We start from the raw sequence: 11,896 nt of genomic DNA, 5'->3' as shown, positions 1-11,896 counted from the left end.
TCATATACCCCAGATTCACATGTGAGTACTTCTCCCCTCTCTATGTAAGTAGTTTATACAGCTTAAATTCAATCCTCTCTGGTACTCTTGGAAATGAAACATCGTGATTTGAAAATGCTCATGAATATTAGGTTAATATAGATCAATTTGGGAAGAATGATTCTTTCAAATTTCCTAATATACTGATATTTAACTTATACATTAGCAGTGTTTTAAAAAATACATCTACAATTCTATATGTAATCTTATCTATTACTTTGAAATACTGCATGACTCTACAGTATATATTCACATGCTTTGCTTTACACCCATGAATAAATTACAATCAGTAACTTTATAGGTGTTGAAACTTAAGAACTGTTTAAGAAACTCTTAATGTATGCATCCAAAACTTTTACCAAAATGAACATTTCTCTGTTTAAGAGGAATTTAAAATGAGATTTTCTTCTATTTTGTTCATTTGTTGAAATGTTTATATTGAATTATTATCTTAGCACAGTTGATAGAACCTAATAACAATCTATGCATGAATTTGTATAGGAAGCAATCAAGAATCACCTACAGTCACAATTCTATGAAGGTTTTCTTTAATTATTAGATCTGATCCATATTATCCGGCCATGGCATGTAAATAACCTCAGATATTGTCTTAATTCCAAGAAGATGTTTTTACTTATGATAGCATCATAGAATCATGCAGAACATCACAAAATATCTGGATTAGAATCAAATAGCATTATTTTTTATTGTACAGTAGGCAGCATAAACTCCAAATTTACCACAGTTTTTTTTGCCACCAAAGTCCATGAGTAAGAAGCAAAGACTAGATAACAACTGAATGAACAGTGGATTTGTGTTATAGCCTAGAAATGGTGAATTTTGAAATATATTCAATCTTAAACTTATCTGATATTTGCTCTGGAGGAAAATATTATCGTTATTATCCTTATCATGATATAAATATTTATTCTAGTCACCAAGAAACAAATTGTGTATTACATGTACTTCTGTTATGTGATAATAATTGAAAAGATAGTACAAAATTATGCCCCTAGAAAGTCAAAAATTCACGGAGAATTTTTTTCTCAGTCATTACTAAATTATCTTAGCCTGTTTGTAAAGAATCTTCTAGAGTTAACCATTCTTAGCTTCTGTTAAACTACTTGCTTCTGTTATGCTCACTACCCTCACAACATTTCTGCTGCTGAGCAAGATGCCAGGACATGGTTTGCCTTCAAAAACCCCATGTTTTGGATACCTAGGGCCATATCTTTGTCCCTGAATACCTGGCTGTGGTCCCAACTGGTTGGAATAAAGGCTTTAAATTAGCTATAAACTGTATCTGAATGGTTATCTTTGGTAGGATACCCTTAATATAATAGGAGTATACATTGTTTATAACATTTGTTTAGCTCATTTATACATATGTATGAATGTGAATACACAATGAATTGTGATAAACATTTATTTCTTACTTGAGGTTATGGGCAATGAAGCTGGAAATTCAATGCCTTTGAGTGATTAAAATGAAGAAAACATTAATGACTTAAAAAATTAAAGAAATAGAAGTCTAAAATATATTTTTCCTTTTTTCAGTAAGACATGAGATAATTTTAAACACATAAGAAAATTTCATGAACAGACTATAGTTTAATGAATTTCATAAGCTTGAAAATGCTACATTTGTTTTATTTGCTTTCCCATAGAATTTATTGTGAGTCTATTATAATTACTAATCTTCAATATCCACTTGTGCAAAGGATACTTATATCTACTCAAAGGCAATTCAAGTAACAAAAGCTTCAACTACTCCTTATTCCAACTTAACATTCATTTTCATTGCCTCTATTTGGTTTCTCTCAAGGGGAAAACTGATAGTTCAGATTACTGATCTTCTAAATCCTTAAGAATGCGGGAATAACCTGGGTATATCCAGCTATGACACTTTGTATCATCTTCAAGGCAATAATTTCACTTCACATTGCAACAAATGTCTTACCCATTTCTTTTTTTTTTTTTTTTTTTTTTTTTTGGTTTTTCGAGACAGGGTTTCTCTGTGTAGCTTTGCGCCTTTCCTGGATCTTGCTCTGTAGACCAGGCTGGCCTCGAACTCACAGAGATCCGCCTGGCTCTGCCTCCCGAGTGCTGGGATTAAAGGCGTGCGCCACCACCGCCCGGCTGCGCCACCACCGCCCCGCGTCTTACCCATTTCTTTTTTTTTTTTTTTTTTTTTTTTTTTTATTTTCACAGACTTCATTAAGACATTTATTCATATTATTTTTTTCCCCTTTTCTATTTTAATAAAAAGGAAAAAAAAGAAAAAGGTTATAACTAACAAAAGAAAAACTATATACAAAAGTACAATGACTATATACAATATATACAAGTAATAAATGTCTAAACAATGTCTAGTCCATTTGTATTTGACAAATTCAGAGAAAATAATTTCATTATCTATCCTATTTTGTTAAGTCCAAAATGTATCTAATTCACTTTCTATCCTAATTAATCTTCAACTATAACTAACTAACCTTCAACTATAACTAACTAATCTTCAACTCCCTCAGAGACCCAAGAAGGAAATAATATTAGCTAACAAAAATAAAAACAGAAAGTGCATGCAAGCAACTTCCAAAAAATTTGTGAGTTGACAGAAACAGCCAGCTGCCTGGACAGTCACCTGAGGTTTCTCCACAGTGTTGGGGCATCATCTTCAGCCTATAGGCTTAGCATATCTGACAGACTCATTTGTGAAGTAGGATGTACACAAGGTCGACAGTTCAACCTCACATTGGGTGAGAGCAGTCCATGTACCAGAAACACCTGAATTCCACTAGTGTCATGTCATGATTCAGGATTTTAAATTCTGGAAATTGTTGTTGATTTTTTAATTCAGCTGTCCATTCTTGGCTGTGTATATATGGCTTCATCTTAGCATCCCGTTCTTCTCCACATCCCTCTGTCAAATCCCATTTCTTTTGTTAGTGAAATCTCTTGAGATGAGAGAGCCATAGTTTTTCCAGAGTCATTAGGGATATTGCACAATGACTATAAATTACTTTTTCTCTGTATGAGAATAATTCTGTTAACCCTACCCACAGATCTCATACCTAATTGTATTCACTCTCTGATTACCTTCTCTTGTCTCAGAGCCCCCTATTACTTGTCTACTTTTTTCCCCCAAATAGCTTGCTTTCAGTATATTTATGTTGTTTGTGGAGGTAAAATGTTCCACACATGAGAAAAAAATGTGTGATATTTGTATTCCTTATTTTACTTAGAGGAGCATTTATATAGTCCACAAAAATATAAATTAATTAAAAATACTCAGTTCCTTGTTGGGGAATGACTCATGAGCTTCTCGTGCACAGACTATTGGCAATTAGTTACAAGTGTAAAAGCATATCATTTTCTTCTGTGATGTTGTAACTGAAAAGTAGTAGCTAGCCCATATTCCAGTAAGCCACACACCATCATTCCCTTTCAAGCAACCATAATTAAAATCAGTGTGTCACTCAAGACAAATACGGTATGCATTGCTTATATGTGGATATTAACTATTGTTAATGATAAGTAAGCTACAATCCATAGAAAAACAGAGGTTATGTAGAGAGTAAAGGACAAGAGGGGACAAATAGATTTTCCTAGGAAAGGCAAATAGAATAGGTAAGGATGGATTGGGGTGAGGTGACTGGAATGGGGATATCAAGCAGATAGAGTGTGTTGGCTAGTTTTATGTCAACTTGACAAGTGCTAGTCATCAGAGTAGAGGAACCTCAATTGAGAAAATGTCTCCATAATATTGGACTGTATGAAGGCTTGTAGGACATTTCCTTAGTGATTGATGTTGGAGGACCCAGCCCATTATGAGTGGTGTCATTCCTGCAAAGGTGATCCTGGGTTCCCTAAGAAGGCAGGATGAGCAGGCCATTAAATGCAAGCTAATAAGCAGCATTTCTCCATGGCCTCTGCATCAGTTCCTGCCGCCAGTTGCCTGCTGTGTTTGAGTTTCTGTCCTGACTTCCTTTGACGATGAACGCTGATGATGAAGCATGAGCTAAATAAATCCTTTCCTCCCAAAGTTGCATTGGTCATGGTCTTTCATCACAGCAAAAATAAGCCCAAGAGGAGGACAATGGAGGGAATGTAAGGAGAGACAGCTAAAATTTAGGGCCATTTGAGGAGTAATATGAAAACCTAATATAGTAGAAGCTTCCAAAACCATATATATATATATATATATATATATTATATATATATATATATATATATTAAGGCAATTTAAATGAAATCACCAAATTACGACAAGGCTCCAACTGGACATCTATTTTAAACCAAATGAAACTTTCAGTGATGGAATTGGGTTATATCTAATTGAGTTATTCCCCAAAGGGAACCCTCCAAAACCCAGGCTGTTGTCAACAATACAGGTTGCTCTCCATAAACTTACAACAAGGCCCTATTGCTGAATATAGCACCTACACAACTGATTAAGCACAGAGAAATCAAGCTAGTACCTCCATAGAGCCTTCACCTATACAAACTAGTGTTCTTTGTAACAGAAGGTATTCTGCAACCTACCAAAGCAGAAACATCAGCCCAGCTACAAACCCTTTCACTTACAATGATGTTGTGCCTGCAAGAAATGCTAGTGAAAAGCTGGCACAAACCTTGTGGGAGTAACCAACCAGTATCTGATACAATTTAAGGCCCACTCCATGAGATGGAACCCCATACCTGATATAGTTTGGATGGCCAAGTACCTGAGACTAGATTTCTCAGGGATCTAGGGGAAAACCCTATACTGCTTTTCTGTTAAAGGAATGTAGGAAAAAAAGGAATGTAGGAATAAAATGACTCCTAATAATATTATCTTATACTCATAGATCAGTGCCTTTCTCAGCCATCTTTAGAGAAGCTTCCTCTATGTATGGGAACAAATACAGTGACCAGACAATACAGAGAGAGAGGGAGAGAGAGAGAGAGAGAGAGGAGGAGAGAGAGAGAGAGAGAGAGAGACAGAGACAGAGACAGAGACAGAGACAGAGACACTTGGGAACACTCATCACTAAATGGGATGTTTCCATCAAATCCCTCCCCTCAGACCTCAGGAAAACCCTTCAAAAGAGGAGGCAGAAGAGCATAAGAGCCAGAGGGTATAAAGGACAGCAAAGAAACAAGGCTTTCTTGTAGCACAAATCTTAAAAGGTCTTATTAATAAAATCAAACCTTGGTGCCAGTTATTGGATGTGAATGCTGGAAGAGCAGAGAAGCAAAACAAGCCACAGCTTCCTCACCTCACTGCTGTGGGAAGTTCTGTATGTCAAATATGTTGCTCTGATTGGTTAGTAAATAAAACACTGATTGGCCAGTAGCCAGGCAGGAAGGATAGGCAGGACAAGCAGAGAAGAGAATTCTGGGAAGTGGAAGGCTGAGTCAGAGAGACACTGCCAGCCTCCACCATGGCAAGCAGCATGTAAAGAAGGTGGTAAGCCACGAGTCATGTGGCAAGGTATAGATTTATAGAAATGGATTAGTTTAAGATATAAGAACAGTTAGTAAGAAGCCTGCCATGGCCATACAGTTTGTAAGCAATATAAGTCTCTGTGTTTACTTGGTTAGGTCTGAGTGGCTGTGGGACTGGCAAGTGACAGAGATTTGTCCTGACTGTGGGCCAGGTAGGAAAACTCTAGCTACAAATGATGCCCAATGTGTTGGCAAGTGTTTCCACCTAAAAACCTGAGAAAAAAAAGATTCTAAAACAGAGCTAAAAACAGTTCCTAGTTGTATCTTTCAAGTTAGCGGCAGCCTGCATGTTTGAGCTACTATGGTGGGTTCCTGGTGTATGTGTTCAACCTGCAGTATGGCAGGAATGAGGCCTCTACAAGTGGCACATTAAGCTGGGGCCTCTGCAAGTGGCACATTAAGCTGTGTGGTGGATTTAGCCTTTGCTAGTACAAAATAAAAAAAGAGGTTTCTGGGCTACACGCTGCTTTGATAGAAGCATAGATCCACTATTTCTAAGAGTTGATGGTTCCCAGAGCTGGCAGAAAATGTACCACAGCTATGGTGGGAAGCTGAAGTGGGCAGAGCCAGCAGCCACAGCACCATTTCAGTCTTAGATTTCTGCAGTTTAAAGCAATAGGCTCAAGGTAATATAAAAAAATAAGCCATGTAAAGATGGCTACCACACACAGAATCTGAGTTAGGTTCTCTTTGATATTCGTAACTGAAGAAAAACATTTGATTGTAAAAGCTGTTGAGTTATGCCAAAATATATATTTTAAAGGTACCCTGACTTCAAAATTTGGATGTAAGGATATGTTGCTTTGGAAAGGAGGCTCTGCTTTTGTTTCCATAGAAAGCCAGAGGCTATGGATTTGTTCCAGATTAAGATACATCAGGTTTGACCAGCCAAGACTTCCTGAAAGGTTTCCGATGACACCATGATCCAGAGGATCCAACATCCAGAATGGTTTGAAGGCAACTGCCTCAGACAACAGCCTCATGGACTACTCCATGATCCTAAAATTTTCTTTATGTCCCCATAAGATACAGCGCCCCCCCTCCAGCAGGAAGTAGTAAGAGAAGCTACGCCCAAATTCTCAAATTATATGTAATTTTACTAGGTTAAGGTTAAAACTTTCCTTTTTGAAGAAAAGAAAAGGGGGAAGTGCTGTGGGATGTTCTGTATGTCAAATATGTTGCTTTGATTGGTTAGTAAATAAAACACTGATTGGCCAGTAGTCAGGCAGGAAGGATAGGCAGGACAAGCAGAGAAGAGAATTCTGGGAAGTGGAAGGGCTGAGTCAGAGAGGACACTGCCAGCCTCCACCATGGCAAGGCAGCATGTAAAGATGGTGGTAAGCCACGAGCCACGTGGCAAGGTATAGATTTATAGAAATGGATTAGTTTAAGATATAAGAAACAGTTAGTAAGAAGCCTGCCATGGCCATACAGTTTGTAAGCAATATAAGTCTCTGTGTTTACTTGGTTAGGTCTGAGTGGCTGTGGGACTGGCAGGTGACAGAGATTTGTCCTGACTGTGGGCCAGGCAGGAAAACTCTAGCTACGCCTCACCAATTCCTCAGCTGATCCTGTTTCCTTAGACTGGAAGCCTCTGGGCCCTCATCCAGAATGAATCTCAGCTGAACTGTGCTGCTCAAAATCCTGAAACCTTAACCAGGCTCTAGTTCCTTGTCCTCATGCCTTAAATACCTTTCTACTTCTTGCCATCACTTCCTGGCATTAAAGGCTCTTGTTACCAACGCCTAGCTGTTTCCAGTGTGGCTTTGAACTCACAGAAATCCAGACAGATCTCTGCCTCTGAAATGCTAGGATTAAAACGGCGTGTGTGCCACCATTTTCTGGCCTCTATGTCTATCTAGTGGCTGTTCTGTTCTCTGACCCTAGATAAGTTTATTATGGTGCATAATATTTGGGGGAACACAATATCACCACACTTTCTAAACACAATAACCAATGCACGTATGACCTCAGAGACTGGAGCAGCATGCCCAGGGCCTGCATGGTTCTTTATCAGATGGGGTTGTATAGTTGAAAGGAGAAGTGGACACATAACAAATCTCTAACCCAGAAGTTGTCTCCTATGGATAACCACTTGGAAATGAAATTTAATTTTCTCCAAGGGAGTTTGATTAGGGAATCAAGCTACTCTTAAGGATAGGCTGCCTGCTCAGTAGTAGATGGCCAACTGAAAACAAGCACAACATATGACATCCTTTGAAGTTCTTTGTCTCATAATTTCAGGATGTTGTTTTTGTTTTTTCATGAGAAGGCTTTAGGGAAGTGACAAAAGCATGAGAAATCTGATTTAAAAAGTTAAAGACTTGAAGGGACTTATCATTTGGTGTCATAATTGGGAGGTAATGAAAATTAGGAAATAGGGGTGTGATTAGAGGAACTAGTTTACAGATAGTGTCCCTTAGAATTATATATGTTGTTCCCAGACCCTTCTTTTTTTTAGTAAATATTTTTATTTTATAATTAATTTAATTTTACATATCAGCCACGGATTCCCCTATCCTCCCTCCTCCCACCCCCTAGCCTCCCCCCCAACTTACCCCCCCATTCCCACCTCCTCCCAGGCAAGGTCTCCCCTGGGGAGTCGGCCCAGCCTGGTAGATTCAGTTGAGGCAGGTCAAGTCCCCCTCCTCCCTGCGCCAAGACGGAACAAAGTATCTCAGCATAGAGACCAAGCCCTCTGGATAAGTGAGACAGTTGTGTGAACTTGAACTGTTTAGGAGGGCCCCAAGGCAGTGGGACCAAGACCTGTCCTTGGTGCATGAGCTGGCTTTTTGAAACCTAGACCCTCTTGTCTGTTTCACCTTGGGATGAGCAGGTTTTTCTACAGTATATCCTTCTGTCAGAATGCGTTACCTCACCAAGCTTAGAAACAATGGAGGGAATAGACATTCAAAGAAACCACTGAAAATAGGAGATAAAAAATTCTACCCAGGGCTGGAGAGATGACTTAGTAAGGTGCTTGCTGTGGAAGTATAAAGAACTATGTTTGGATCTCCAGGATCCAAATAAAATGACAGGTGTAGTGATAGGCACCAAACATGTTACTTATAACAATTCCTAATCCACTCAATTTTAGTGAGATAAATGTGGATTTCAAAATACAGTGTCAAAACTACACATGGCAAAGTTCCTCCTGTGAAAATGAGGGAAGCTTTACTCTCAGGCCTGTAATGACAATATAGGGGAACACTGGGACAGAAGGATCTGGAATTCAGGCCAGCATGGACTACTGAATGAAGTTGAAGACAGCATTAATTACATAGAAACTCTTAGTCAAAAAATGTTCCGCCATTGCTGGTTGGTTATACTGCTTGGCATTGGATTCTAAAGCCCACACAGCTTTTTCTTGATTTGTTTTCCAAACCTAATTCAATAAAAATAATTGTTTTAGGCAAATCTAAACTGCAACTAGTTTTACACTCTTTCCAGGACCTTAACTCTCCTACTCTCCTGCAACTTCCAGCAACCCCTCTCACTCTCAAACCATACCTTACCCACATCCCATTCACCTGTTCTTCTCACTCTCATTCCCCAACCACACATCCATCTGTCCTTTTCTCACTTCCCAAGTCCCCCCACACCCAATAAGTCTACCTTTCTCACCTCTCCCACAACCAATCCATCTATCCTCATTGTCACCCCACCTCCCCCCACACCCCATCCATCTTCCCTTCCCCTTGCTCTCACCACCCCTATCTCCCAGCCATCTGCCCTTCTCCACTCTCCTACCCCTCTCTCCCACACCCAATCCATCTATCCTCATTTTCACCCCACCTCCTCAACACCCCATCCATCTTCCCTTCCCCTTGCTCTCACCATCCCTGTCTCCCAATCATCTGCCCTTCTCTTGCCTCCCACCTCTCCATACCCAATCCATTTACCCTTCTCCTCACTTTCACTCCCCACCTCCTCTGTATTCCACCCATTTTCCCTTCTCTCCCACCCCCACCCCTCACTCTTAGTTATCCTAGTTTGAAAATTGTACAATATTTATCTAGAAAAGATTGGAGAAGGATCGCTTTGCTCAAAGTAACAAAACATGACTGATAGGTTGGTTTATTTTTATGACCACAGAATACAAGTTGAAATTATATGGCATATCTTTTCGTCCACTCCCGAGCTAATTTATCATACTCCTTAAAATCCTTGCGGTAGACCCTCGCAATTTCTGGAACTAGAGGATCATCTGGGTTTGGATCGCACAACAGAGAACAGATAGAAAGAAGAACTTTGGAAATTGTAAGTGCAGGTGACCACTGAGAATCCAATATATCTAGACAGATGCTTCCATTTTTGCTAATATTTGGATGGTAGATTTTAGTAATAAATGAAATTTTGGGGGGCTTGAAGGGATAATTGGTTGGAAAGTGAATAGTCAAGAAAAAGACCCCCTCCCTGATAGGGGCTGTCGTCAGGCCCCATTATGGTCGCTTGCCAATGAAACATGTTTTCTGCCACAGGACCTGCAGAACACTGGGCCGGAGGATCTTGAGACATGGCAAGGTACTCCTTGTGGATTCGTTTAAGGGCCATTGCCTTCAAACTGGGACGAAACATCTCCTTCACTAGTTGTGGCAACTGGTAGATCGTTCTATTGAACCTAGAGTATAGAGAGAGAGGAGAAGAGGATATATGATTAGGCTGAGGATGAGGTCAAGTTATTAAGGCATAATTCAGAGATGGATGAGGCAGACAGAGCCAAGGGCTAGTGACGTTAGCTCCTCAACTGTACCTGAAAATCTTCAAAAACTCATGTTGCTTTGGGTCAGGATCTGGCGAATTCTCTGTAGTTGCTCGGAGGCTGTGATGCGGGGAAGCCGAACAACTGCTAGGAGGTCAACAACGACAACTGCTAGGAGACACAGCTCTCTCGGGAAAGGCCAATAACTCCAGCAGCCGGCTGCTGGCGCTGTTGTGGGATAAGCGCCTTGAATGTCTGAGTAGCTTCTATGGAATATTCTGTGAGGTCACAGAGAACGTAATGACAAGTGACGGGCACATGGGGTCAATGTGGCATCAACATGGGCTCAGCTTGGTGTCAACTTAGGGTAATGTGGGTGGAGCATGGAGTCAACATGGGGTCAACATGAGGTCAGCATGCATATTAACTTTAGAACAATCTGCTAGAGGAGCATGAGAGCAAGGGAAAAATGACTGAAGCTGGCAGTGCCTCAGGGCCTCACTTAGCAGTTGCTCTTTGAGCTAATAAGTAGAGTCACAGTGAACCTCTTCTACCCATTCACAATAAATCAGTCAACTCCCCTATATTCATTACAATGACTTTGCCTGTAATTTTTATATTTTTAAGTTGAACACACTACAGCCATTAATTTTACATATTTCCTAAGGATGATATTTGCTAGTGTAAACAACTTTAGGAAATTTTAATACCGAGGTAACCTTTTTAAAAGTTATATTAGTTATATTTTTATAAAATTTAATGTGAAAGTCTTTAAAAATTCAACTATGAAGTTAAAAACATAAGTTTTGATTAAATTCTGACAACAAATGGGTAAAAAAAAATCCATTGCTATTGCTAGCATTGAGAAGCAATCCACCTAATGCCAATATAGTAGTTTATACCTAATGTAATAATATAATACTGTATCTGTAGGACAATTTCCTTGAATGGTTAATATTGCTCTTAATTTTTAAAAAGTCCTCCTGTAAAGAATCTACTCTAGGGCATATTTCTCTATTTATTACTCTTGAGTCTGGCATATTCCCATAACTATCTGAATGTTTTCCACTGCTACTTATGAAGAGTGCATTTCCAACCCTTTATTTCTCAGTCTTAAGCACATTGACATTGATTGTGAACTCAGACAATTTGGAAATGAGGAAAAGGCAAATGGGACAAGAAAGTAGATTCATTTTTGTATTTGGAAAAGTTTTAGGAAGTTCAAACACTTGATGCCTTACAAAAAGGGTATACTTACTCTCCATAAGTAAGCTGCATGAACTTACTTTCATTTACAGAACCTTTTTTGTTTGGAAGCAGGGATGTATGGAGAAGCTGACAAGTCTTTGTAAACAAACAATGGTTTATTTACTAAAAAGAGGAGTGAAGAAATGGGAAGGTAGAGGACACACTGTAGTTTTCTTTCTTTTTACTTTTTTTTTTTTTACAAGATCTCACTATGTTTCCCTGACTTCCTGGCCTGAAACTCACCATGTATGTAGACCAGGCTGGCCTAGATGCCATAGAGATACAGCTGCCACTTCCTCTAATAAAATAATTGATTCTTATTTCTAATTAAGATATTCTATGTGTATGTTTATATGTGTGTTAACCACTGAAATCATTGTTGAGTAAAAATATTAATATGAAATGTTAAACAGAATTGCT

At 39.1% G+C, this 11,896-nt stretch overlaps 1 pseudogene; it reads right to left on the bottom strand.

Annotated features, from left to right (window-relative positions):
* Positions 1-9,635: 9,635 nt before the first annotated feature.
* Positions 9,636-10,080, bottom strand: LOC128115289 (ubiquitin-conjugating enzyme E2 D2-like; annotated as a pseudogene).
* Positions 10,081-11,896: the final 1,816 nt, after the last annotated feature.

The sequence above is a fragment of the Peromyscus californicus genome, unplaced genomic scaffold, assembly GCF_007827085.1.
Source record: "Peromyscus californicus insignis strain IS unplaced genomic scaffold, ASM782708v3 Scaffold_10__1_contigs__length_136768540, whole genome shotgun sequence".
NCBI lineage: Eukaryota > Metazoa > Chordata > Mammalia > Rodentia > Cricetidae > Peromyscus > Peromyscus californicus.
Note: the sequence above shows the minus strand (reverse complement) of the source record. Positions and strands in the feature narration are given on the sequence as shown.